Source organism: Syngnathus leptorhynchus, chromosome 8, assembly GCF_054491065.1.
Source record: "Syngnathus leptorhynchus isolate UIUO chromosome 8, UIUO_Slep, whole genome shotgun sequence".
Classification (NCBI taxonomy): domain Eukaryota; kingdom Metazoa; phylum Chordata; class Actinopteri; order Syngnathiformes; family Syngnathidae; genus Syngnathus; species Syngnathus leptorhynchus.
Window position 1 is genome coordinate 12,575,001 of NC_141202.1, and position 22,094 is coordinate 12,597,094.

The 22,094-nt window shown below is 50.1% G+C and overlaps 3 non-coding genes and 53 pseudogenes across 3 annotated transcripts; all 56 read left to right on the forward strand.

Annotated features, from left to right (window-relative positions):
* The first annotated feature begins 10 nt into the window (after positions 1 to 10).
* LOC147053492 (5S ribosomal RNA) lies at positions 11 to 130 on the forward strand (annotated as a pseudogene).
* A 343-nt stretch (positions 131 to 473) lies between these two features.
* On the forward strand, positions 474 to 593 carry LOC147053493 (5S ribosomal RNA; annotated as a pseudogene).
* Positions 594 to 708: 115 nt separating this feature from the next.
* On the forward strand, positions 709 to 828 carry LOC147053494 (5S ribosomal RNA; annotated as a pseudogene).
* Positions 829 to 944: 116 nt separating this feature from the next.
* Positions 945 to 1,064, forward strand: LOC147053495 (5S ribosomal RNA; annotated as a pseudogene).
* Positions 1,065 to 1,179: 115 nt separating this feature from the next.
* LOC147053496 (5S ribosomal RNA) lies at positions 1,180 to 1,299 on the forward strand (annotated as a pseudogene).
* Positions 1,300 to 1,425: 126 nt separating this feature from the next.
* Positions 1,426 to 1,545, forward strand: LOC147053497 (5S ribosomal RNA). Its single transcript, XR_015067078.1, has one exon. It is a non-coding gene; the product is annotated as a 5S ribosomal RNA (ribosomal RNA).
* A 347-nt stretch (positions 1,546 to 1,892) lies between these two features.
* On the forward strand, positions 1,893 to 2,012 carry LOC147053498 (5S ribosomal RNA; annotated as a pseudogene).
* A 351-nt stretch (positions 2,013 to 2,363) lies between these two features.
* On the forward strand, positions 2,364 to 2,473 carry LOC147053499 (5S ribosomal RNA; annotated as a pseudogene).
* Positions 2,474 to 2,589: 116 nt separating this feature from the next.
* Positions 2,590 to 2,709, forward strand: LOC147053500 (5S ribosomal RNA; annotated as a pseudogene).
* Positions 2,710 to 2,824: 115 nt separating this feature from the next.
* Positions 2,825 to 2,944, forward strand: LOC147053501 (5S ribosomal RNA; annotated as a pseudogene).
* Positions 2,945 to 3,059: 115 nt separating this feature from the next.
* LOC147053502 (5S ribosomal RNA) lies at positions 3,060 to 3,179 on the forward strand (annotated as a pseudogene).
* A 116-nt stretch (positions 3,180 to 3,295) lies between these two features.
* Positions 3,296 to 3,415, forward strand: LOC147053503 (5S ribosomal RNA; annotated as a pseudogene).
* A 120-nt stretch (positions 3,416 to 3,535) lies between these two features.
* LOC147053504 (5S ribosomal RNA) lies at positions 3,536 to 3,655 on the forward strand (annotated as a pseudogene).
* A 6,909-nt stretch (positions 3,656 to 10,564) lies between these two features.
* LOC147053505 (5S ribosomal RNA) lies at positions 10,565 to 10,684 on the forward strand (annotated as a pseudogene).
* A 117-nt stretch (positions 10,685 to 10,801) lies between these two features.
* Positions 10,802 to 10,921, forward strand: LOC147053506 (5S ribosomal RNA; annotated as a pseudogene).
* Positions 10,922 to 11,037: 116 nt separating this feature from the next.
* On the forward strand, positions 11,038 to 11,157 carry LOC147053507 (5S ribosomal RNA; annotated as a pseudogene).
* A 124-nt stretch (positions 11,158 to 11,281) lies between these two features.
* On the forward strand, positions 11,282 to 11,401 carry LOC147053508 (5S ribosomal RNA; annotated as a pseudogene).
* Positions 11,402 to 11,516: 115 nt separating this feature from the next.
* On the forward strand, positions 11,517 to 11,636 carry LOC147053509 (5S ribosomal RNA; annotated as a pseudogene).
* A 127-nt stretch (positions 11,637 to 11,763) lies between these two features.
* LOC147053510 (5S ribosomal RNA) lies at positions 11,764 to 11,883 on the forward strand (annotated as a pseudogene).
* Positions 11,884 to 11,999: 116 nt separating this feature from the next.
* Positions 12,000 to 12,119, forward strand: LOC147053511 (5S ribosomal RNA; annotated as a pseudogene).
* A 116-nt stretch (positions 12,120 to 12,235) lies between these two features.
* On the forward strand, positions 12,236 to 12,355 carry LOC147053512 (5S ribosomal RNA; annotated as a pseudogene).
* Positions 12,356 to 12,480: 125 nt separating this feature from the next.
* On the forward strand, positions 12,481 to 12,600 carry LOC147053513 (5S ribosomal RNA; annotated as a pseudogene).
* Positions 12,601 to 12,942: 342 nt separating this feature from the next.
* Positions 12,943 to 13,062, forward strand: LOC147053514 (5S ribosomal RNA; annotated as a pseudogene).
* A 115-nt stretch (positions 13,063 to 13,177) lies between these two features.
* Positions 13,178 to 13,297, forward strand: LOC147053515 (5S ribosomal RNA; annotated as a pseudogene).
* A 118-nt stretch (positions 13,298 to 13,415) lies between these two features.
* LOC147053516 (5S ribosomal RNA) lies at positions 13,416 to 13,535 on the forward strand (annotated as a pseudogene).
* A 115-nt stretch (positions 13,536 to 13,650) lies between these two features.
* LOC147053517 (5S ribosomal RNA) lies at positions 13,651 to 13,770 on the forward strand (annotated as a pseudogene).
* A 122-nt stretch (positions 13,771 to 13,892) lies between these two features.
* LOC147053518 (5S ribosomal RNA) lies at positions 13,893 to 14,012 on the forward strand (annotated as a pseudogene).
* A 116-nt stretch (positions 14,013 to 14,128) lies between these two features.
* LOC147053519 (5S ribosomal RNA) lies at positions 14,129 to 14,248 on the forward strand. The gene has a single exon (XR_015067154.1). It is a non-coding gene; the product is annotated as a 5S ribosomal RNA (ribosomal RNA).
* Positions 14,249 to 14,364: 116 nt separating this feature from the next.
* LOC147053520 (5S ribosomal RNA) lies at positions 14,365 to 14,484 on the forward strand (annotated as a pseudogene).
* Positions 14,485 to 14,609: 125 nt separating this feature from the next.
* On the forward strand, positions 14,610 to 14,729 carry LOC147053521 (5S ribosomal RNA; annotated as a pseudogene).
* A 342-nt stretch (positions 14,730 to 15,071) lies between these two features.
* LOC147053522 (5S ribosomal RNA) lies at positions 15,072 to 15,191 on the forward strand (annotated as a pseudogene).
* A 115-nt stretch (positions 15,192 to 15,306) lies between these two features.
* Positions 15,307 to 15,426, forward strand: LOC147053523 (5S ribosomal RNA; annotated as a pseudogene).
* A 118-nt stretch (positions 15,427 to 15,544) lies between these two features.
* Positions 15,545 to 15,664, forward strand: LOC147053524 (5S ribosomal RNA; annotated as a pseudogene).
* Positions 15,665 to 15,780: 116 nt separating this feature from the next.
* Positions 15,781 to 15,900, forward strand: LOC147053525 (5S ribosomal RNA; annotated as a pseudogene).
* Positions 15,901 to 16,016: 116 nt separating this feature from the next.
* On the forward strand, positions 16,017 to 16,136 carry LOC147053526 (5S ribosomal RNA; annotated as a pseudogene).
* A 116-nt stretch (positions 16,137 to 16,252) lies between these two features.
* On the forward strand, positions 16,253 to 16,372 carry LOC147053527 (5S ribosomal RNA; annotated as a pseudogene).
* Positions 16,373 to 16,496: 124 nt separating this feature from the next.
* LOC147053528 (5S ribosomal RNA) lies at positions 16,497 to 16,616 on the forward strand (annotated as a pseudogene).
* Positions 16,617 to 16,732: 116 nt separating this feature from the next.
* On the forward strand, positions 16,733 to 16,852 carry LOC147053529 (5S ribosomal RNA; annotated as a pseudogene).
* Positions 16,853 to 16,970: 118 nt separating this feature from the next.
* Positions 16,971 to 17,090, forward strand: LOC147053530 (5S ribosomal RNA; annotated as a pseudogene).
* A 116-nt stretch (positions 17,091 to 17,206) lies between these two features.
* LOC147053531 (5S ribosomal RNA) lies at positions 17,207 to 17,326 on the forward strand. The gene has a single exon (XR_015067155.1). It is a non-coding gene; the product is annotated as a 5S ribosomal RNA (ribosomal RNA).
* Positions 17,327 to 17,442: 116 nt separating this feature from the next.
* Positions 17,443 to 17,562, forward strand: LOC147053532 (5S ribosomal RNA; annotated as a pseudogene).
* A 124-nt stretch (positions 17,563 to 17,686) lies between these two features.
* On the forward strand, positions 17,687 to 17,806 carry LOC147053533 (5S ribosomal RNA; annotated as a pseudogene).
* A 344-nt stretch (positions 17,807 to 18,150) lies between these two features.
* On the forward strand, positions 18,151 to 18,270 carry LOC147053534 (5S ribosomal RNA; annotated as a pseudogene).
* Positions 18,271 to 18,621: 351 nt separating this feature from the next.
* LOC147053535 (5S ribosomal RNA) lies at positions 18,622 to 18,741 on the forward strand (annotated as a pseudogene).
* Positions 18,742 to 18,859: 118 nt separating this feature from the next.
* On the forward strand, positions 18,860 to 18,969 carry LOC147053536 (5S ribosomal RNA; annotated as a pseudogene).
* A 351-nt stretch (positions 18,970 to 19,320) lies between these two features.
* Positions 19,321 to 19,440, forward strand: LOC147053537 (5S ribosomal RNA; annotated as a pseudogene).
* A 115-nt stretch (positions 19,441 to 19,555) lies between these two features.
* LOC147053538 (5S ribosomal RNA) lies at positions 19,556 to 19,675 on the forward strand (annotated as a pseudogene).
* A 118-nt stretch (positions 19,676 to 19,793) lies between these two features.
* Positions 19,794 to 19,913, forward strand: LOC147053539 (5S ribosomal RNA; annotated as a pseudogene).
* Positions 19,914 to 20,029: 116 nt separating this feature from the next.
* On the forward strand, positions 20,030 to 20,149 carry LOC147053540 (5S ribosomal RNA; annotated as a pseudogene).
* Positions 20,150 to 20,265: 116 nt separating this feature from the next.
* LOC147053541 (5S ribosomal RNA) lies at positions 20,266 to 20,385 on the forward strand (annotated as a pseudogene).
* Positions 20,386 to 20,501: 116 nt separating this feature from the next.
* LOC147053542 (5S ribosomal RNA) lies at positions 20,502 to 20,621 on the forward strand (annotated as a pseudogene).
* A 118-nt stretch (positions 20,622 to 20,739) lies between these two features.
* LOC147053543 (5S ribosomal RNA) lies at positions 20,740 to 20,859 on the forward strand (annotated as a pseudogene).
* A 116-nt stretch (positions 20,860 to 20,975) lies between these two features.
* LOC147053544 (5S ribosomal RNA) lies at positions 20,976 to 21,095 on the forward strand (annotated as a pseudogene).
* A 119-nt stretch (positions 21,096 to 21,214) lies between these two features.
* Positions 21,215 to 21,334, forward strand: LOC147053545 (5S ribosomal RNA; annotated as a pseudogene).
* Positions 21,335 to 21,450: 116 nt separating this feature from the next.
* Positions 21,451 to 21,570, forward strand: LOC147053546 (5S ribosomal RNA; annotated as a pseudogene).
* A 116-nt stretch (positions 21,571 to 21,686) lies between these two features.
* Positions 21,687 to 21,806, forward strand: LOC147053547 (5S ribosomal RNA; annotated as a pseudogene).
* The last annotated feature ends 288 nt before the right edge of the window (positions 21,807 to 22,094 follow it).

Genomic DNA, 22,094 nt, shown 5'->3' on the forward strand with positions numbered 1-22,094 from the left:
GGGTTTGACGGCTTACGGCCATACTACCCTGAAAACGCCCGATCTCGTCCGATCTCGGAAGTTAAAGCAGTGTCGGACCTGGTTAGTACTTGTATGGGAGACCGCCTGGGAATACCAGGTGCTGAAAGCCTTTTTTTTACCCCCCCACGTCGATTGTGAAAGGAAAGCCATCAAGTACCGCCGTTGCTTGGCACGGTTTCAGGGGCGATTGTGTCTATAAAATGCAAAACTTTGGTGAGTTTGACGGCTTACGGCCATACTACCCTGAGAACGCCCAATCTCGGAAGCTGAAGCAGGGTCGGGCCTGTTTAGTCCTTGAATGGGAGACCGCCTGGGACTACCAGGTGCGGAAAGCCTATTTTTACCCCCCCCCACGTCGATTGTGAAAGGAAAGCCATCAAGTACCGCCATTGCTTGGCACGGTTTCAGGGGCGATTGTGTCTATAAAATGCAAAACTTTGGTGAGCTTGACGGCTTACGGCCATACTACCCTGAGAACGCCCGATCTCGTCCGACCTCGGAAGTCAAAGCAGGGTCGGGCCTGGTCAGTACTTGGATGGGAGACCGCCTGGGAATACCAGGTGCTGAAAGCCTATTTTTACCACCCCACGTCGATTGTGAAAGGAAAGCCATCAAGTACCACCGTTGCTTGGCACGGTTTCAGAGGCGATTGTGTCTATAAAATGCAAAACTTTGGTGAGTTTGACGGCTTACGGCCATACTGCCCTGAGAACGCCCGATATCATCTGATCTCGGAAGCTAAAGCAGGTTTGGGCCTGGTTACTACTTGAATGGGAGACTGCCTGGGAATACCAGTTGCTGAAAGCCTTTTTTTACCCCCCCCAAATCGATTGTGAAAGGAAAGCCATCAAGTACCGCCGTTGCTTGGCACGGTTTCAGGGGCGATTGTGTCTATAAAATGCAAAACTTTGGTGAACCTGACGGCTTACGGCCATACTACCCTGAGAACGCCCGATCTCGTCCAATCTCGGAAGCTAAAGCAGGGTCGGGCCTGGTTAGTACTTGAATGGGAGACCGCCTGGGAGTACCAGGTGCGGAAAGCCTATTTTTACCACCCCACGTCGATTGTGAAAGGAAAGCCATCAAGTACCGCCGTTGCTTGGCACGGTTTCAGGGGTGATTGTGTCTATAAAATGCAAAACTTTGGTGAGTTTGACGGCTTACGGCCAAACTACCCTGAGAACGCCCGATCTCGTCCGATCTCGGTAGCTAAAGCAGGGCCGGGCCTGGTTAGTACTTGAATGGGAGACCGCCTGGGAATACCAGGTGCTGAAAGCCATTTTTTACACCCCCACCCCCCCCCCATGTCGATTGTGAAAGGAAAGCCATCAAGTACCACCGTTGCTTGGCACGGTTTCAGGGGCGATTGTGTCTATAAAATGCAAAACTTTGGTGAGCTTGACGGCTTACGGCCATACTACCCTGAGAACGCCCGATCTCGTCCGATCTCGGAAGCTTAAGCAGGGTCGGGCCTGGTTAGTACTTGAATGGGAGACCGCCTGGGAATACCAGGTGCTGAAAGCCTTTTTTTTACCCCCCCACGTCGATTGTGAAAGGAAAGCCATCAAGTACCGCCGTTGCTTGGCACGGTTTCAGGGGCAATTGTGTCTATAAAATGCTAAACGTTGGTGGGTTTGTCGGCTTACGGCCATACTACCCTGAGAACGCCCGATCTCGGAAGCTGAAGCAGGGTCGGGCCTGTTTAGTCCTTGAATGGGAGACCGCCTGGGACTACCAGGTGCTGAAAGCCTATTTTTACCCCCCCCCCCCCACGTCGATTGTGAAAGGAAAGCCATCAAGTACCGCCATTGCTTGGCACGGTTTCAGGGGCGATTGTGTCTATAAAATGCAAAACGTTGGTGAGTTTGACGGCTTACGGCCATACTACCCTGAGAACGCCCGATCTCGTCTGATCTCGGAAGTTAAAGCAGGGTCGGGTCTGGTCAGTACTTGGATGGGAGACCGCCTGGGAATACCAGGTGCTGAAAGCCAATTTTTACCACCCCACGTCGATTGTGAAAGGAAAACCATCAAGTACCACCGTTGCTTGGCACGGTTTCAGAGGCGATTGTGTCTATAAAATGCAAAACTTTGGTGAGTTTGACGGCTTACGGCCATACTGCCCTGAGAACGCCCGATATCGTCTGATCTCGGAAGCTAAAGCAGGGTCGGGCCTGGTTACTACTTGAATGGGAGAATGCCTGGGAATACCAGTTGCTGAAGGCCTTTTTTTACCCCCCCCACGTCGATTGTGAAAGGAAAGCCATCAAGTACCGCCGTTGCTTGGCACGGTTTCAGGGGCGATTGTGTCTATAAAATGCAAAACTTTGGTGAACCTGACGGCTTACGGCCATACTACCCTGAGAACGCCCGATCTCGGAAGCTGAAGCAGGGTCAAGCCTGGCTAGTACTTGGATGGGGGACCGCCTGGGAATACCAGGTGCTGAAAGCCTTTTTTTACCCCCCCCACGTCGATTGTGAAAGGAAAGCCATCAAGTACCGCCGTTGCTTGGCACGGTTTTAGGGGCGATTGTGTCTATAAAATGCAAAACTTTGGTGAGCGTCACGGCTTACGGCCATACTACCCTGAGAACGCCCGATCTCGTCCGATCTCGGAAGCTAAAGCAGGGTCGGGCCTGCTTAGTACTTGAATGGGAGACCGCCTGGGAATACCAGGTGCGGAAAGCCTATTTTTACCACCCCACGTCGATTGTGAAAGGAAAGCCATCAAGTAACGCCGTTGCTTGGCACGGTTTCAGGGGCGATTGTGTCTATAAAATGCAAAACTTTGGTGAGTTTGACGGCTTACGGCCATACTGCCCTGAAAACGCCCGATATTGTCCGATCTCGGAAGCTAAAGCAGGGTTGGGCCTGGTTAGTACTTGAATGGGAGACCGCCTGGGAATACAAGGTGCTGAAAGCCTTTTTTTACCCCCCCACGTCGATTGTGAAAGGAAAGCCATCAAGTACCGCCGTTGCTTGGCACGGTTTCTGGGGCGATTGTGTCTATAAAATGCAAAACTTTGGTGAGCCTGACGGCTTACGGCCGTACTACCCTGAGAACGCCCGATCTCGTCCGATCTCGGAAGCTTAAGCAGGGTCGGGCCTGGTTAGTACTTGAATGGGAGACCGCCTGGGAATACCAGGTGCTGAAAGCTTTTTTTTTACCCCCCCACGTCGATTGTGAAAGGAAAGCCATCAAGTACCGCCGTTGCTTGGCACGGTTTCATGGGCGATTGTGTCTATAAAATGCAAAACTTTGGTGGGTTTGACGGCTTACGGCCATTCTACCTTGAGAACGCTCGATCTAGTCCGATCTCGGAAGTTAAAGCAGGGTCGGGCCTGGTTAGTACCTGGATGGGAGACCGCCTGCGAATACCAGGTGCTGAAAGCCTTTTTTTACCCCCCCCCCCCACGTCGATTGTGAAAGGAAAGCCATCAAGTACCACCGTTGCTTGGCACGGTTTCAGGGGCGATTGTGTCTATAAAATGCAAAACTTTGGTGAGTTTGACGGCTTACGGCCATACTACCCTAAAAACGCCCAATCTCGTCCGATCTCTGTAGCTAAAGCAAGGTCGGGCCTGGTTAGTACTTGAATAGGAGACCGCCTGGGAATACCAGGTGCTGAAAGCCTATTTTTACCACCCCACGTCGATTGAGAAAGGAAAACGATTGTGGCGATTGTGTCTATAAAATGCACAACTTTGATGAGTTTGACGGCTTACGGCCATACTACCCTGAGAACGCCCGATCTCGGAAGCTGAAGCAGGGTAAAGGAATATAAGAGTTTGATCTTAAAGTAGTTCATTAGACATCTTGTGTATGAGAGTATGAATCTGTAAAGTGCTGAGTGTGTGACGATGGAGACAAAACAAGATATGTGGGCAAGGATGTGCACGAATGAAATGTTCCAGATTAAACAATGACGCAGGAGCAGCAAGGAGTACAAGATGACCCAGGGGCAGCGGGGAGATAACAACTAGGGGACCCTGTATGGAAAACTACAACCAGGAGGAGCGAGCAAATGATTCTGCAGAAGAAGAAAGACCAATAAGAGCAAGCTAAAGTTAAATGCAGTGTACACATAGCCAATAGAATAATGACAGAATGCCTTTGTTTATGTGCCATTTGCATATTGTGTAGTATAATTAATGGCTGGGCAACTCGGAAGTAGAGTACGTCTGCTGGTGGCAACAGAGGCGTACAGAGGTGTACTGAGAGGGACCCGAGACCCAGAGGATGTATTAGATTTGGTTGTTAGGAATAAATCCACTCGTGTGTGAAAATGCCAGCTTCCTGATACCTTTCTATTGCAGAACGAGCGCGCAAATTGTTGGATGAGTGGCAGTTGGGTAAGGTCACAAATTGGAGTCAGATTAGTAACTCGCGTTCAAGTTAAATTCCAACAATTTATGGTGACCCCGACGTGATGCAAGAGAGGTAAAAGAGTCTGGGACTCTAAGGAAGTCTGGGACTTCGGTAACCACAAGAGTCTGGGACTCGGGGTCTGGGACCCATGTCCACACCAGGTGACGGCCTGATAAAGACGCCACACGTCCGACCGTCTTTCCTCTTGGGCCCACAGTGAGATAAGATAAGCAGATTCCTTTTCGAATTCTGCACATTGACAACGCTAAATTACAAGAGGAAGGATGAGCGGAACAGTGAAAGTGTGTAGTAGGGTATAAAATCTGGGATTTACCTACTAGAATAGTTTGGAACTATTTGCGGTTACTATACGGTTTAAAATCTGGGATTTACGTATCAGTACAAGTGTGGACTTAGTAGGGTATAAAATCTGGGATTTACCTACTAGAATAGTTTGGAACTATTCGTGGTTACGATACGGTTTAAAATCTGGGATTTACGTATCAGTGTGAGTGTGAGTGTGAGTGTGGAAACTAAAGTTGTTCTGCGTAAAAAGTGGTTGGGAGACACGCGAGTGGATTTAAAGATGGCGGATAAGAGGAAGTGGGAGAATGGTCTCGGGTCCCTTCAAATTAAGGGTCCCTTCAAATTAAGGGTCCCTTCAAATTAATGGAAGAAAAAGTAAGAAATAAGTGAAAGGCAGGATCCTGATCGAAATAAAAATCTAGATAAACGGATCAAACCCATGTAACAGAATGGGAACCTGGCTGAGAAAAAAAAAAAAAAAAAAAAAAGAAGAAACGGAAATTATCTTAAATGTACAGGAGATATTCGCGTTAAAGGAAAAAGTAAGAGAGAAACACTGAAGTTAAAATTTGCAAAATAAAAGGAAAAGAATTACAAATAGCGTCTAAAAGTAAAATAGAGAATAAATCAGACAAGTAAGATGAGCAAAAAGGTGTTCTTAGTGTGCTCTTTGTGGTCTTTTATGTTGTGCGCCAAACGTGTGTGTAGGGTGTGTGTGCGTGCGTGTGCGCGCACAGGATCCTCATGAATGAGTGTGTGTGTGTGTATATGTGGGTGTGTGAGTGAGATGTGTGTCCTATGGAAGAAATTAGTCATGGAGAATGTTCAGGAGCCTGTTGAGCGATAATAGGGAAGTTGAGAAGTAGACGATGAGTATGTTTAAGTTGGTTGGAGAAACTAAGATGATCGAGGTGTGGCAGTAGAGACTATAAAGTGTGTGACAGAAAGTGACTAGAAAGGTGGCCTGATAGGATGAGAATAATAGACAACAAATGTTGTGTAGAAGACAGTGAAAGATGTTGAATGTGAACATGATGAAGGGGAACAGTAAAGTAGGCCTGCCCTTTGAGAGGGTGAGATTGAGGAGCGTGCCTGCGCTTGCGCGTAGTCATGGGTCTGTGCTATGCTCGTGTGTGTGTGGTGGGCCGGCATCATGATTGTTGCAGGAAAAGGCCAGCCTGTGGGCAATCAACATTGATGCCACGTCCCCCCTCTCGGGTGAGGCAGAGAAAGTGTGAGTTTTTCAGAGAAGGTTTGAAGAAGAGTGATGCACATTTGCATAAAGGATAAAAGGCACTGATGAAAAAATATAACCAAAACGTCATCCTCTATGACGTTAGCGCAGCATTATTTGTTTTTATTGTTTGTGAGCTGTGTCTTTGCTGTTTTTTGTGTTGTCTGTGTGCTGTCAGTGTTATGTGTTAAAAGGATGAAATTGGCTAAAATAGGTAAATAAAAAGAATTTATTAGACTGTAGTCTATCTGATTTGCAACGCAAAACAAAAGCAATTTGGAAAGATGTGTCAAATTAAATGATAATGTAATCGTATGTAGTAATACTTATTGCATGTTAGGTGGCCATCAGGGTTGCGGTTTTGTTAACTTTAACAATATGGTATTTGTGAGAAGAGATGAGAGATTAGTTGGCAATTTATATAGAACACTCCCAAAATTATGCTGCATTGTGTTGATTTAAAAAGATCTATTTGGCCTTTGCAGGGTGAGCCACTGTGTTGCATGCATCTGGCCATGGAGAAAGTATGTTGTTTATTTGTGTACTTTGTCAACAACCAATGTAGATGTTAAAGAATGAAATTAATATCTTTAAAATGAATGTGGATTGAGACCACAGGTAAACACCCAGGCAACTACCCTGAAGCTAAGATGATGTTCAGGACGGCGATGCTGAACGGCCTCCCAAATGAGGTGCAAGCGATCATGAGAGTTGATCTGGACATTTGGTCTGTCCGGAACCGAGATTCAAGAGGCATTTGATACACCATTGCCGCATCTACATGGAAAAAGCAAATAAAGATCAAAAGGAAACTGACGCTCTGGCAACTAGTTTGGTTAAATTACAGTTGGCAAAGTTGCATGGTGAGGCAAAACAAGAAAAGGTTAAACAAAAACAGATGTATCAGACTCCAGTGGGGGCTGGACGGGGCTGAGGCCAAGGGTTCCGTGGTGGATACAGAGGGCGAGGTTAAGGCGCCCTCCCAGGACTGGGGCGGAATTGGTTCGCTCCAGGGACTTGCTTCAACTGCGGGGCCCCTGATCACTGGGCGCGAGATTGTAATGGCAACCCACCACCAGCAGGGGCGGAGCAGCAGAACCAGCAAGCAGGGCCACCACACCAAAGTGGACCACAGCAGCCCCGCCCGGGGCCACAGCCGAATCCACATGGGTAGTATTACCAAGCCGACCCGTGGTACGGCCCGGACGAATAGTGGGGCCTGGGAAGCTCGGGAAGCCAGGCAGAGCCAATGCTTCGGTTGACAGTGGCAGACACTCCGGTCCAGATGTTGATGGACACTGGAGCAACACATTCATCGATCAACATGCCACGGCCAAGTACAGCGTTGTCGAAACGAGTTACAACGTTGGTCGGCTTCTCGGGACGTCCTCAGACTCTGCCCTTCACTCGACCATTGAAAACGGAAATCACAAACACCGGACAGAAACTATATCATTCATATGTTCATGCAATGGACACACCCATCAACTTGATGGGCAGAGACATGTCAGCATTGAGAGCCCAGATTCTGTGCGGCGAGAAGGGACTTACAGTGACATTTCCTGACGGACAGGTTCTGGAATGCTCCCAGCCTGTGACACCTCAGGGTCAGTGGTTGATGGCACCACTCCCCACAGTACCAGAAACGGCACGAATCTACTGGGCGAGATTGAATCCTGAGACTCCGTTGGGGAGAGGTGTCTACTCCACGTACCTCCTGTGGAAACCATGGATCCAGGCATTGGCACCGTACCACCCCCCAGTGGATCCATTGCATTGCACTCTATATTATGATAGAGAATCAGATGAGATATATAGAGATGCGTTTGAAGAAATTGAGGGAGATGATTGGACATTACAATCACCATGCATCTTTGTGGGCCCCGAGGGGGTGGCAGCATATGTATAGTTGTCGCCGAAGCAAGAGCAATGGTATCGAATGAGTGAGGAAGGTTTGCCTGTCACTGGCTGTGTCGCCAGGCCATGAGCCCCGCCAATTGGGGCCCATGGTGAAACGATTAACACAACAACATGACTGGATGATGACTGAGATTTCAGATGTGTGGCATTCGGCCGCAACCAAAAGTTACAGAATAATGGCAAAAATGGTAGATGAGTCAGACCTTGAATTGGTCTTCCTGGCCCGCCATCATGGGCGGGAACAGACGGACCATGAATCTGCACAGGCGATGCTGGATCAAATGCCACAGACCTTGTGGTCACAGGGTCCATTCGATGTTGGTTTTTGTCATACGGTTCAGCCGATCCAATTGGAAGTTGATTGCTCCAGTCCGGTCCGCCGTCCTCAATATCGATGGCCGAAGGAAGCAGCCAAAGGTATGGAGGACACAGGGGCACAGTGCCTGCCAATGGTGGGCTTAAAGATTGACCGCCCGAACAGGCAGGTCAAGAGAGGGAATGTGACAATGGCGAGAATTGGATCCAAGTCGGACTCGAAAGTGTCTGAACAACGACGACGACGATGCAAATGTTTAAGTTTATTGACTATTTTCAGAAGTGATGGAGCGAAAGAAGAACGAGTGATGGTGTATCAGTCCTGCAATGGAACGGTATGGTAAGAAGCAGAGCAAGATGGTGGTAAGACGCTGACACAGACACAACAACTACTGCTAAATCTGAGGTATAAACAACCGTCACAGGTGAAAGCTTGGGTGACAATTTTCAACTGGACTCAACAATGGCTTGATTTGTTAGATAAATTGGACAATTATCAACCACATTACAAGGACTGGCCCTGGGATTGGAAATATCCAGGAGTCATGGTGTAATGAAAATGTGTCTTTGCCAGCAGGAATCCCTCTCGCTCGTGCTGATGTTTGGCTGTGGTGTGGAGCAAAAGTGTTGTACGATAGGCTTCCCTCCAATGCCTCAGGTAAGTGCGCCCTAGTAACGCTGATCATGCCAATTAGTGTGACAGCATTAGACGTGTCCAGAATAAATTGGGAAGGCGTTGGACGGTGGGGAAGAATCCCCTTCCTTGTGAGGAGGAAAAAGGACATGCAAGAATGGTTGAATACAGGAGACCCCACGTACATAGATGCAATTGGAGTTCCGAGAGGGGTTCCTGATGAATACAAATTGGTGAATCAAGTGGCGGCAGGATGGGAGAGTATTTTCCTGCTCATTACAGTAAACAAAAATGTGGACCGGATTAATTATGTCCACTACAATGTCCAACGATTGGCGAACTTCACCACCTCGGCACTCCAGGCAGTGCATGAGCAATTAGCAGCCACGTCTCTTATGGCATTCCAAAATAGAATAGGTTTAGATATGGTGTTAGCGGAAAGAGGAGGAGTCTGTGGTATTTCTGGGGATCAGTGCTGTACTCTGATTCCCAACAATACGTCTCCTGACGGTCGGCTCACTAAGGCATTGGAGGGTCTGCGCACGCTAAGTAACAAAATGAAGGAGCACTCAGGTGTGGACACCAGTTGGTACTCTGACTGGTTAAACGTCTTTGGCAAATATAAAAGCTTGATTGCATCAGTACGGATTTCTATCGCTATGTTTGCTGCTATTATGGTGTTATGCGGATGTTGCTGTATTCCATGTATCAGATCATTAACTGTTAAGACAATTGAACGCACGTTGGGGCCACTCCCTCCGGGTGGCCAGTACATGATGATCCCTCAGAAGGACCCCCAGGAGGCGGAGACAGCTGTGGCCCTCCGGGATGTGAGTATGTGAAGGTGGCCTCAGGGACCTGAGGCCATGAGGAGGGTATGAAATTTTGTGTTTAACAATAAAACAAGGTATTCGAGTGATGACCTCAGTGGTCTGAGGTCATGAGAGGGATTAAAGGAATATAAGAGTTTGATCTTAAAGTAGTTCATTAGACATCTTGTGTATGAGAGTATGAATCTGTAAAGTGCTGAGTGTGTGACGATGGAGACAAAACAAGATATGTGGGCAAGGATGTGCACGAATGAAATGTTCCAGATTAAACAATGACGCAGGAGCAGCAAGGAGTACAAGATGACCCAGGGGCAGCGGGGAGATAACAACTAGGGGACCCTGTATGGAAAACTACAACCAGGAGGAGCGAGCAAATGATTCTGCAGAAGAAGAAAGACCAATAAGAGCAAGCTAAAGTTAAATGCAGTGTACACATAGCCAATAGAATAATGACAGAATGCCTTTGTTTATGTGCCATTTGCATATTGTGTAGTATAATTAATGGCTGGGCAACTCGGAAGTAGAGTACGTCTGCTGGTGGCAACAGAGGCGTACAGAGGTGTACTGAGAGGGACCCGAGACCCAGAGGATGTATTAGATTTGGTTGTTAGGAATAAATCCACTCGTGTGTGAAAATGCCACCTTCCTGATACCTTTCTATTGCAGAACGAGCGCGCAAATTGTTGGATGAGTGGCAGTTGGGTAAGGTCACAAATTGGAGTCAGATTAGTAACTCGCGTTCAAGTTAAATTCCAACAAGGGTCAAGCCTGGCTAGTACTTGGATGGGAGACCGCCTGGGAATACCAGGTGCTGAAAGCCTATTTTTACCCCCCCACGTCGATTGTGAAAGGAAAGCCATCAAGTACCGCCGTTGCTTGGCACGGTTTCAGGGGTGATTGTGTCTATAAAATGCAAAACTTTGGTGAGTTTGACGGCTTACGGCCAAACTACCCTGAGAACGCCCGATCTCGTCCGATCTCGGAAGCTTAAGCAGGGTCGGGCCTGGTTAGTACTTGAATGGGAGACCGCCTGGGAATACCAGGTGCTGAAAGCCTTTTTTTTAACCCCCCACGTCGATTGTGAAAGGAAAGCCATCAAGTACCGCCGTTGCTTCGCACGGTTTCAGGGGCGATTGTGTCTATAAAATGCAAAACTTTCTGTGGGTTTGACGGCTTACGGCCATACTACCTTGAGAACGCCCGATCTCGTCCGATCTCGGAAGCTAAAGCAGGGTCGGGCCAAGTTAGTACTTGAATGGGAGACCGCCTGGGAATACCAGGTGCTGAAAGCCTTTTTTTTACCCCCCCACGTCGATTGTGAAAGGAAAGCCATCAAGTACCGCCGTTGCTTGGCACGGTTTCAGGGGCGATTGTGTCTATAAAATGCAAAACGTTGGTGAGTTTGACGGCTTACGGCCAAACTACCCTGAGAACGCCCGATCTCGTCCGATCTCGGTAGCTAAAGCAGGGCCGGGCCTGGTTAGTACTTGAATGGGAGACCGCCTGGGAATACCAGGTGCTGAAAGCCATTTTTTACACACACACCCCCCCCACGTCGATTGTGAAAGGAAAGCCATCAAGTACCGCCGTTGCTTGGCACGGTTTCAGGGGCGATTGTGTCTATAAAATGCAAAACTTTGGTGAACCTAACGGCTTACGGCCATACTACCCTGAGAACGCCCGATCTCGTCCGATCTCGGAAGCTAAAGCAGGGTCGGGCCTGGTTAGTACTTGAATGGGAGACCGCCTGGGAATACCAGGTGCGGAAAGCCTATTTTTACCACCCCACGTCGATTGTGAAAGGAAAGCCATCAAGTAACGCCGTTGCTTGGCACGGTTTCAGGGGCGATTGTGTCCATAAAATGCAAAACTTTGGTGAGTTTGACGGCTTACGGCCATACTACCCTGAAAACGCCCGATATCATCCGATCTCGGAAGCTAAAGCAGGGTCGGGCCTGGTTAGTACTTGAATGGGAGACCGCCTGGGAATACCAGGAGCTGAAAGACTTTTTTTACCCCCCCCCCCCCCCCCCCACGTCGATTGTGAAAGGAAAGCCATCAAGTACCGCCGTTGCTTGGCACGGTTTCAGGGGCGATTGTGTCTATAAAATGCAAAACTTTGGTGAGCTTGACGGCTTACGGCCATACTACCCTGAGAACGCCCGATCTCGTCCGATCTCGTAAGCTTAAGCAGGTTCGGGCCTGGTTAGTACTTGAATGGGAGACCGCCTGGGAATACCAGGTGCTGAAAGACTTTTTTTTACCCCCCCACGTCGATTGTGAAAGGAAAGCCATCAAGTACCGCCGTTGCTTGGCACGGTTTCAGGGGCGATTGTGTCTATAAAATGCAAAACTTTGGTGGGTTTGACGGCTTACGGCCATACTACCCTGAGAACGCCCGATCTCGTCCGATCTCAGAAGCTAAAGCAGGGTCGGGCCTGGTTAGTACTTGAATGGGAGACCGCCTGGGAATACCAGGTGCTGAAAGCCTATTTTTACCCCCCCCACGTCGATTGTGAAAGGAAAGCCATCAAGTACCGCCGTTGCTTGGCACGGTTTCAGGGGTGATTGTGTCTATAAAATGCAAATCTTTGGTGAGTTTGACGGCTTACGGCCAAACTACCCTGAGAACGCCCGATCTCGTCCGATCTCGGTAGCTAAAGCAGGGCCGGGCCTGGTTAGTACTTGAATGGGAGACCGCCTGGGAATACCAGGTGCTGAAAGCCATTTTTTACACACACACCCCCCCCCACGTCGATTGTGAAAGGAAAGCCATCAAGTACCGCCGTTGCTTGGGACGGTTTCAGGGGCGATTGTTTCTATAAAATGCAAAACTTTGGTGAGCTTGACGGCTTACGGCCATACTACCCTGAGGACGCCCGATCTAGTCCGATCTCAGAAGCTTAAGCAGGGTCGGACCTGGTTAGTACTTGAATGGGAGACCGCCTGGGAATACCAGGTGCTGAAAGCCTTTTTTTTACCCCCCCACGTCGATTGTGAAAGGAAAGCCATCAAGTACCGCCGTTGCTTGGCACGGTTTCAGGGGCGATTGTGTCTATAAAATGCAAAACTTTGGTGGGTTTGACGGCTTACGGCCATACTACCCTGAGAACGCCCGATCTCGGAAGCTGAAGCAGGGTCGGGCCTGTTTAGTCCTTGAATGGGAGACCGCCTGGGACTACCAGGTGCTGAAAGCCTATTTTTACCCCCCCCCACGTCGATTGTGAAAGGAAAGCCATCAAGTACCGCCATTGCTTGGCACGGTTTCAGGGCGATTGTGTCTATAAAATGCAAAACTTTGGTGAGTTTGACGGCTTACGGCCATACTACCCTGAGAACGCCCGATCTCGTTCGATCTCGGAATTTAAAGCAGGGTCGGGCCTGGTCAGTACTTGGATGGGAGACCGCCTGGGAATACCAGGTGCTGAAAGCCTATTTTTACCACCCCACGTCGATTGTGAAAGGAAAGCCATCAAGTAACGCCATTGCTTTGCACGGTTTCAGGGGCGATTGTGTCCATAAAATGCAAAACTTTGGTGAGTTTGACGGCTTACGGCCATACTGCCCTGAAAACGCCCGATATCATCCGATCTCGGAAGCTAAAGCAGGGTCGGGCCTGGTTAGTACTTGAATGGGAGACCGCCTGGGAATACCAGGAGCTGAAAGCCTTTTTTTACCCCCCCCCCACGTCGATTGTGAAAGGAAAGCCATCAAGTACCGCCGTTGCTTGGCACGGTTTCAGGGGCGATTGTGTCTATAAAATGCAAAACTTTGGTGAGCTTGACGGCTTACGGCCATACTACCCTGAGAACGCCCGATCTCGTCCGATCTCGGAAGCTAAAGCAGGGTCGGGCCTGGTTAGTACTTGAATGGGAGACCGCCTGGGAATACCAGGTGCGGAAAGCCTATTTTTACCACCCCACGTCGATTGTGAAAGGAAAGCCATCAAGTAACGCCGTTGCTTGGCACGGTTTCAGGGGCGATTGTGTCCATAAAATGCAAAACTTTGGTGAGTTTGACGGCTTACGGCCATACTACCCTGAAAACGCCCGATATCATCCGATCTCGGAAGCTAAAGCAGGGTCGGGCCTGGTTAGTACTTGAATGGGAGACCGCCTGGGAATACCAGGAGCTGAAAGACTTTTTTTACCCCCCCCCCCCCCACGTCGATTGTGAAAGGAAAGCCATCAAGTACCGCCGTTGCTTGGCACGGTTTCAGGGGCGATTGTGTCTATAAAATGCAAAACTTTGGTGAGCTTGACGGCTTACGGCCATACTACCCTGAGAACGCCCGATCTCGTCCGATCTCGTAAGCTTAAGCAGGTTCGGGCCTGGTTAGTACTTGAATGGGAGACCGCCTGGGAATACCAGGTGCTGAAAGACTTTTTTTTACCCCCCCACGTCGATTGTGAAAGGAAAGCCATCAAGTACCGCCGTTGCTTGGCACGGTTTCAGGGGCGATTGTGTCTATAAAATGCAAAACTTTGGTGGGTTTGACGGCTTACGGCCATACTACCCTGAGAACGCCCGATCTCGTCCGATCTCGGAAGCTAAAGCAGGGTCGGGCCTGGTTAGTACTTGAATGGGAGACCGCCTGGGAATACCAGGTGCTGAAAGCCGATTTTTACCCCCCCCACGTCGATTGTGAAAGGAAAGCCATCAAGTACCGCCGTTGCTTGGCACGGTTTCAGGGGTGATTGTGTCTATAAAATGCAAATCTTTGGTGAGTTTGACGGCTTACGGCCAAACTACCCTGAGAACGCCCGATCTCGTCCGATCTCGGTAGCTAAAGCAGGGCCGGGCCTGGTTAGTACTTGAATGGGAGACCGCCTGGGAATACCAGGTGCTGAAAGCCATTTTTTACACACACACCCCCCCCCACGTCGATTGTGAAAGGAAAGCCATCAAGTACCGCCGTTGCTTGGGACGGTTTCAGGGGCGATTGTTTCTATAAAATGCAAAACTTTGGTGAGCTTGACGGCTTACGGCCATACTACCCTGAGAACGCCCGATCTAGTCCGATCTCAGAAGCTTAAGCAGGGTCGGGCCTGGTTAGTACTTGAATGGGAGACCGCCTGGGAATACCAGGTGCTGAAAGCCTTTTTTTTACCCCCCCACGTCGATTGTGAAAGGAAAGCCATCAAGTACCGCCGTTGCTTGGCACGGTTTCAGGGGCGATTGTGTCTATAAAATGCAAAACTTTGGTGGGTTTGACGGCTTACGGCCATACTACCCTGAGAACGCCCGATCTCGGAAGCTGAAGCAGGGTCGGGCCTGTTTAGTCCTTGAATGGGAGACCGCCTGGGACTACCAGGTGCTGAAAGCCTATTTTTACCCCCCCCCACGTCGATTGTGAAAGGAAAGCCATCAAGTACCGCCATTGCTTGGCACGGTTTCAGGGCGATTGTGTCTATAAAATGCAAAACTTTGGTGAGTTTGACGGCTTACGGCCATACTACCCTGAGAACGCCCGATCTCGTTCGATCTCGGAATTTAAAGCAGGGTCGGGCCTGGTCAGTACTTGGATGGGAGACCGCCTGGGAATACCAGGTGCTGAAAGCCTATTTTTACCACCCCACGTCGATTGTGAAAGGAAAGCCATCAAGTAACGCCATTGCTTTGCACGGTTTCAGGGGCGATTGTGTCCATAAAATGCAAAACTTTGGTGAGTTTGACGGCTTACGGCCATACTGCCCTGAAAACGCCCGATATCATCCGATCTCGGAAGCTAAAGCAGGGTCGGGCCTGGTTAGTACTTGAATGGGAGACCGCCTGGGAATACCAGGAGCTGAAAGCCTTTTTTTACCCCCCCCCCACGTCGATTGTGAAAGGAAAGCCATCAAGTACCGCCGTTGCTTGGCACGGTTTCAGGGGCGATTGTGTCTATAAAATGCAAAACTTTGGTGAGCTTGACGGCTTACGGCCATACTACCCTGAGAACGCCCGATCTCGTCCGATCTCGGAAGCTTAAGCAGGGTCGGGCCTGGTTAGTACTTGAAGGGGAGACCGCCTGGGAATACCAGGTGCTGAAAGCCTTTTTTTTAACCCCCCACGTCGATTGTGAAAGGAAAGCCATCAAGTACCGCCGTTGCTTCGCATGGTTTCAGGGGCGATTGTGTCTATAAAATGCAAAACTTTAGTGGGTTTGACGGCTTACGGCCATACTACCTTGAGAACGCCCGATCTCGTCCGATCTCGGAAGCTAAAGCAGGGTCGGGCCAAGTTAGTACTTGAATGGGACACCGCCTGGGAATACCAGGTGCTGAAAGCCTTTTTTTTACCCCCCCACGTCGATTGTGAAAGGAAAGCCATCAAGTACCGCCGTTGCTTGGCACGGTTTCAGGGGCGATTGTGTCTATAAAATGCAAAACTTTGGTGGGTTTGTCGGCTTACGGCCATACTACCCTGAGAACGCCCGATCTCGTCCGATCTCGGAAGCTAAAGCAGGGTCGGGCTTGGTTAGTACTTGAATGGGAGACCGCCTGGGAATACCAGGTGCTGAAAGCCTATTTTTACCCCCCCCACGTCGATTGTGAAAGGAAAGCCATCAAGTACCGCCGTTGCTTGGCACGGTTTCAGGGGTGATTGTGTCTATAAAATGCAAAACGTTGGTGAGTTTGACGGCTTACGGCCAAACTACCCTGAGAACGCCCGATCTCGTCCGATCTCGGTAGCTAAAGCAGGGCCGGGCCTGGTTAGTACTTGAATGGGAGACCGCCTCGGAATACCAGGTGCTGAAAGCCATTTTTTACACACACACCCCCCCCACGTCGATTGTGAAAGGAAAGCCATCAAGTACAGCCGTTGCTTGGCACGGTTTCAGGGGCGATTGTGTCTATAAAATGCAAAACTTTGGTGAGCTTGATGGCTTACGACCATACTACCCTGAGAACGCCCGATCTCGTCCGATCTCGGAAGCTTAAGCAGGGTCGGGCCTGGTCAGTCCTTGAATGGGAGACCGCCTGGGAATACCAGGTGCTGAAAGCCTTTTTTTTACCCCCCCACGTCGATTGTGAAAGGAAAGCCATCAAGTACCGCCGTTGCGTGTCACGGTTTCAGGGGCGATTGTGTCTATAAAATGCAAAACTTTGGTGGGTTTGATGGCTTACGGCCATACTACCTTGAGAACGCCCGATCTCGTCCGATCTCGGAAGTTAAAGCAGGGTCGAGCCTGGTTAGTAATTGGATGGGAGACCGCCTGCGAATACCAGGTGCTGAAAGCCTTTTTTTACCCCCCCCCCACGTCGATTGTGAAAGAAAAGCCATCAAGTACCGCCGTTGCATGGCACGGTTTCAGGGGCGATTGTGTCTATAAAATGCAAAACTTTGGTGAGCTTGACGGCTTACGGCCATACTACCCTGAGAACGCCCGATCTCGTCCGATCTCGGAAGCTTAAGCAGGGTCGGGCCTGGTTAGTACTTGAATGGGAGACCGCCTTGGAATACCAGGTGCTGAAAGCCTATTTTTTACCCCCCCACGTCGATTGTGAAAGGAAAGCCATCAAGTACCGCCGTTGCTTGGCACGGTTTCAGGGGCGATTGTGTCTATAAAATGCAAAACTTTGGTGGGTTTGACGGCTTACGGCCATACTACCCTGAGAACGCCCGATCTCGTCCGATCTCGGAAGCTAAAGCAGGGTCGGGCCTGGTTAGTACTTGAATGGGAGACCGCCTGGGAATACCAGGTGCTGAAAGCCTATTTTTACCCCCCCCACGTCGATTGTGAAAGGAAAGCCATCAAGTACCGCCGTTGCTTGGCACGGTTTCAGGGGTGATTGTGTCTATAAAATGCAAAACTTTGGTGAGTTTGACGGCTTACGGCCAAACTACCCTGAGAACGCCCGATCTCGTCCGATCTCGGTAGCTAAAGCAGGGCCGGGCCTGGTTAGTATTTGAATGGGAGACCGCCTGGGAATACCAGGTGCTGAAAGCCATTTTTTACACCCCCCCCCCCCCCACGTTGATTGTGAAAGGAAAGCCATCAAGTACCGCCGTTGCTTGGCACGGTTTCAGGGGCGATTGTGTCTATAAAATCCAAAACGTTGGTGAGTTTGACGGCTTACGGCCATACTACCCTGAGAACGCCCGATCTCGTCCGATCTCAGAAGCTTAAGCAGGGTCGGGCCTGGTTAGTACTTGAATGGAAGACCGCCTGGGAATACCAGGTGCTGAAAGCCTTTTTTTTACCCCCCCACGTCGATTGTGAAAGGAAAGCCATCAAGTACCGCCGTTGCTTGGCACGGTTTCAGGGGCGATTGTGTCTATAAAATGCAAAACTTTGGTGGGTTTGACGGCTTACGGCCATACTACCCTGAGAATGCCCGATCTCGGAAGCTGAAGCAGGGTCGGGCCTGTTTAGTCCTTGAATGGGAGACCGCCTGGGACTACCAGGTCCTGAAAGCCTATTTTTACCCCCCCCCCCACGTCGATTGTGAGAGGAAAGCCATCAAGTACCGCCATTGCTTGGCACGGTTTCAGGGCGATTGTGTCTATAAAATGCAAAACTTTGGTGAGTTTGACGGCTTACGGCCATACTACCCTGAGAACGCCCGATCTCGTCCGATCTCGGAATTTAAAGCAGGGTCGGGCCTGGTCAGTACTTGGATGGGAGACCGCCTGGGAATACCAGGTGCTGAAAGCCTATTTTTACCACCCCACGTCGATTGTGAAAGGAAAGCCATCAAGTACCACCGTTGCTTGGCACGGTTTCAGAGGCGATTGTGTCTATAAAATGCAAAACTTTGGTGAGTTTGACGGCTTACGGCCATACTACCCTGAGAACGCCCGATATCGTCTGATCTCGGAAGCTAAAGCAGTGTCGGGCCTGGTTACTACTTGAATGGGAGAATGCCTGGGAATACCAGTTGCTGAAAGCCTTTTTTTACCCCCCCCACGTCGATTGTGAAAGGAAAGCCATCAAGTACCGCCGTTGCTTGGCACGGTTTCAGGGGCGATTGTGTCTATAAAATGCAAAACTTTGGTGAACCTGACGGCTTACGGCCATACTACCCTGAGAACGCCCGATCTCGTCCGATCTCGGAAGCTAAATCAGGGTCGGGCCTGGTTAGTACTTGAATGGGAGACCGCCTGGGAATACCAGGTGCTGAAAGCCTTTTTTTACCCCCCCCCCACGTTGATTGTGAAAAGAAAGCCATCAAGTACCGCCGTTGCTTGGCACGGTTTCAGGGGCGATTGTGTCTATAAAATGCAAAACTTTGGTGAGTTTGACGGCTTACGGCCATACTACCCTGAGAACGCCCGATCTCGGAAGCTTAAGCAGGGTCGGGCCTGGTCAGTACTTGGATGGGAGACCGCCTGGGAATACCAGGTGCTGAAAGCCTATTTTTACCAACCCACGTCGATTGTGAAAGGAAAGCCATCAAGTACCACCGTTGCTTGGCACGGTTTCAGAGGCGATTGTGTCTATAAAATGCAAAACTTTGGTGAGTTTGACGGCTTACGGCCATACTGCCCTGAGAACGCCCGATATCGTCTGATCTCGGAAGCTAAAGCAGTGTCGGGCCTGGTTACTACTTGAATGGGAGAATGCCTGGGAATACCAGTTGCTGAAAGCCTTTTTTTACCCCCCCCACGTCGATTGTGAAAGGAAAGCCATCAAGTACCGCCGTTGCTTGGCACGGTTTCAGGGGCGATTGTGTCTATAAAATGCAAAACTTTGGTGACCCTGACGGCTTACGGCCATACTACCCTGAGAACGCCCGATTTTGTCCGATCTCGGAAGCTAAAGCAGGGTCGGGCCTGGTTAGTACTTGAATGGGAGACCGCCTGGCAATACCAGGTGCGGAAAGCCCATTTTTACCACCCCACGTCGATTGTGAAAGGAAAGCCATCAAGTAACGCCATTGCTTGGCACGGTTTCAGGGGCGATTGTGTCCATAAAATGCAAAACTTTGGTGAGTTTGACGGCTTACGGCCATACTGCCCTGAAAACGCCCGATATCATCCGATCTCGGAAGCTAATGCAGGGTCGGGCCTGGTTAGTACTTGAATGGGAGACCGCCTGGGAATACCAGGAGCTGAAAGCCTTTTTTTACCCCCCCCCCACGTCGATTGTGAAAGGAAAGCCATCAAGTACCGCCGTTGCTTGGCACGGTTTCAGGGGCGATTGTGTCTATAAAATGCAAAACTTTGGTGAGCTTGACGGCTTACGGCTATACTACCCTGAGAACGCCCGATCTCGTCCGATCTCGGAAGCTTAAGCAGGGTCGGGCCTGGTTAGTACTTGAATGGGAGACCGCCTGGGAATACCAGGTGCTGAAAGCCTTTTTTTTAACCCCCCACGTCGATTGTGAAAGGAAAGCCATCAAGTACCGCCGTTGCTTCGCACGGTTTCAGGGGCGATTGTGTCTATAAAATGCAAAACTTTGGTGGGTTTGACGGCTTACGGCCATACTACCTTGAGAACGCCCGATCTCGTCCGATCTCGGAAGCTAAAGCAGGGTCGGGCCAAGTTAGTACTTGAATGGGAGACCGCCTGGGAATACCAGGTGCTGAAAGCCTTTTTTTTACCCCCCCACGTCGATTGTGAAAGGAAAGCCATCAAGTACCGCCGTTGCTTGGCACGGTTTCAGGGGCGATTGTGTCTATAAAATGCAAAACTTTGGTGGGTTTGTCGGCTTACGGCCATACTACCCTGAGAACGCCCGATCTCGTCCGATCTCGGAAGCTAAAGCAGGGTCGGGCCTGCTTAGTACTTGAATGGGAGACCGCCTGGGAATACCAGGTGCTGAAAGCCTATTTTTACCCCCCCCACGTCGATTGTGAAAGGAAAGCCATCAAGTACCGCCGTTGCTTGGCACGGTTTCAGGGGTGATTGTGTCTATAAAATGCAAAACTTTGGTGAGTTTGACGGCTTACGGCCAAACTACCCTGAGAACGCCCGATCTCGTCCGATCTCGGAAGCTAAAGCAGGGTCGGGCCTGGTTAGTACTTGAATGGGAGACCGCCTGGGAATACCAGGTGCTGAAAGCCTTTTTTTACCCCCCCCCCACGTTGATTGTGAAAGGAAAGCCATCAAGTACCGCCGTTGCTTGGCACGGTTTCAGGGGCGATTGTGTCTATAAAATGCAAAACTTTGGTGAGCTTGACGGCTTATGGCCATACTACCCTGAGAACGCCCGATCTCGTTCGATCTCGGAAGCTTAAGCAGGGTCGGGCCTGGTTAGTACTTGAATGGGAGACCGCCTGGGAATACCAGGTGCTGAAAGCCTTTTTTTTACCCCCCCACGTCGATTGTGAAAGGAAAGCCATCAAGTACCGCCGTTGCTTGGCACGGTTTCAGGGGCGATTGTGTCTATAAAATGCAAAACTTTGGTGGGTTTGATGGCTTACGGCCATACTACCTTGAGAACGCCCGATCTCGTCCGATCTCGGAAGTTAAAGCAGGGTCGAGCCTGGTTAGTAATTGGATGGGAGACCGCCTGCGAATACCAGGTGCTGAAAGCCTTTTTTTACCCCCCCCCCCACGTCGATTGTGAAAGGAAAGCCATCAAGTACCGCCGTTGCTTGGCACGGTTTCAGGGGCGATTGTGTCTATAAAATGCAAAACTTTGGTGAGTTTGACGGCTTACGGCCATACTACCCTGAGAACGCCCGATCTCGTCCGATCTCGGAAGCTTAAGCAGGGTCGGGCCTGGTTAGTACTTGAATGGGAGACCGCCTTGGAATACCAGGTGCTGAAAGCCTATTTTTTACCCCCCCACGTCGATTGTGAAAGGAAAGCCATCAAGTACCGCCGTTGCTTGGCACGGTTTCAGGGGCGATTGTGTCTATAAAATGCAAAACTTTGGTGGGTTTGACGGCTTACGGCCATACTACCCTGAGAACGCCCGATCTCGTCCGATCTCGGAAGCTAAAGCAGGGTCGGGCCTGGTTAATACTTGAATGGGAGACCGCCTGGGAATACCAGGTGCTGAAAGCCTATTTTTACCCCCCCCACGTCGATTGTGAAAGGAAAGCCATCAAGTACCGCCGTTGCTTGGCACGGTTTCAGGGGTGATTGTGTCTATAAAATGCAAAACTTTGGTGAGTTTGACGGCTTACGGCCAAACTACCCTGAGAACGCCCGATCTCGTCCGATCTCGGTAGCTAAAGCAGGGCCGGGCCTGGTTAGTATTTGAATGGGAGACCGCCTGGGAATACCAGGTGCTGAAAGCCATTTTTTACACCCCCCCCCCCCCACGTTGATTGTGAAAGGAAAGCCATCAAGTACCGCCGTTGCTTGGCACGGTTTCAGGGGCGATTGTGTCTATAAAATGCAAAACGTTGGTGAGTTTGACGGCTTACGGCCATACTACCCTGAGAACGCCCGATCTCGGAAGCTAAAGCAGGGTCGGGCCTGGTTAGTACTTGAATGGGAGACCGCCTGGGACTACCAGGTGCGGAAAGTCTATTTTTACCCCCCCCCCACGTCGATTGTGAAAGGAAAGCCATCAAGTACCGCCA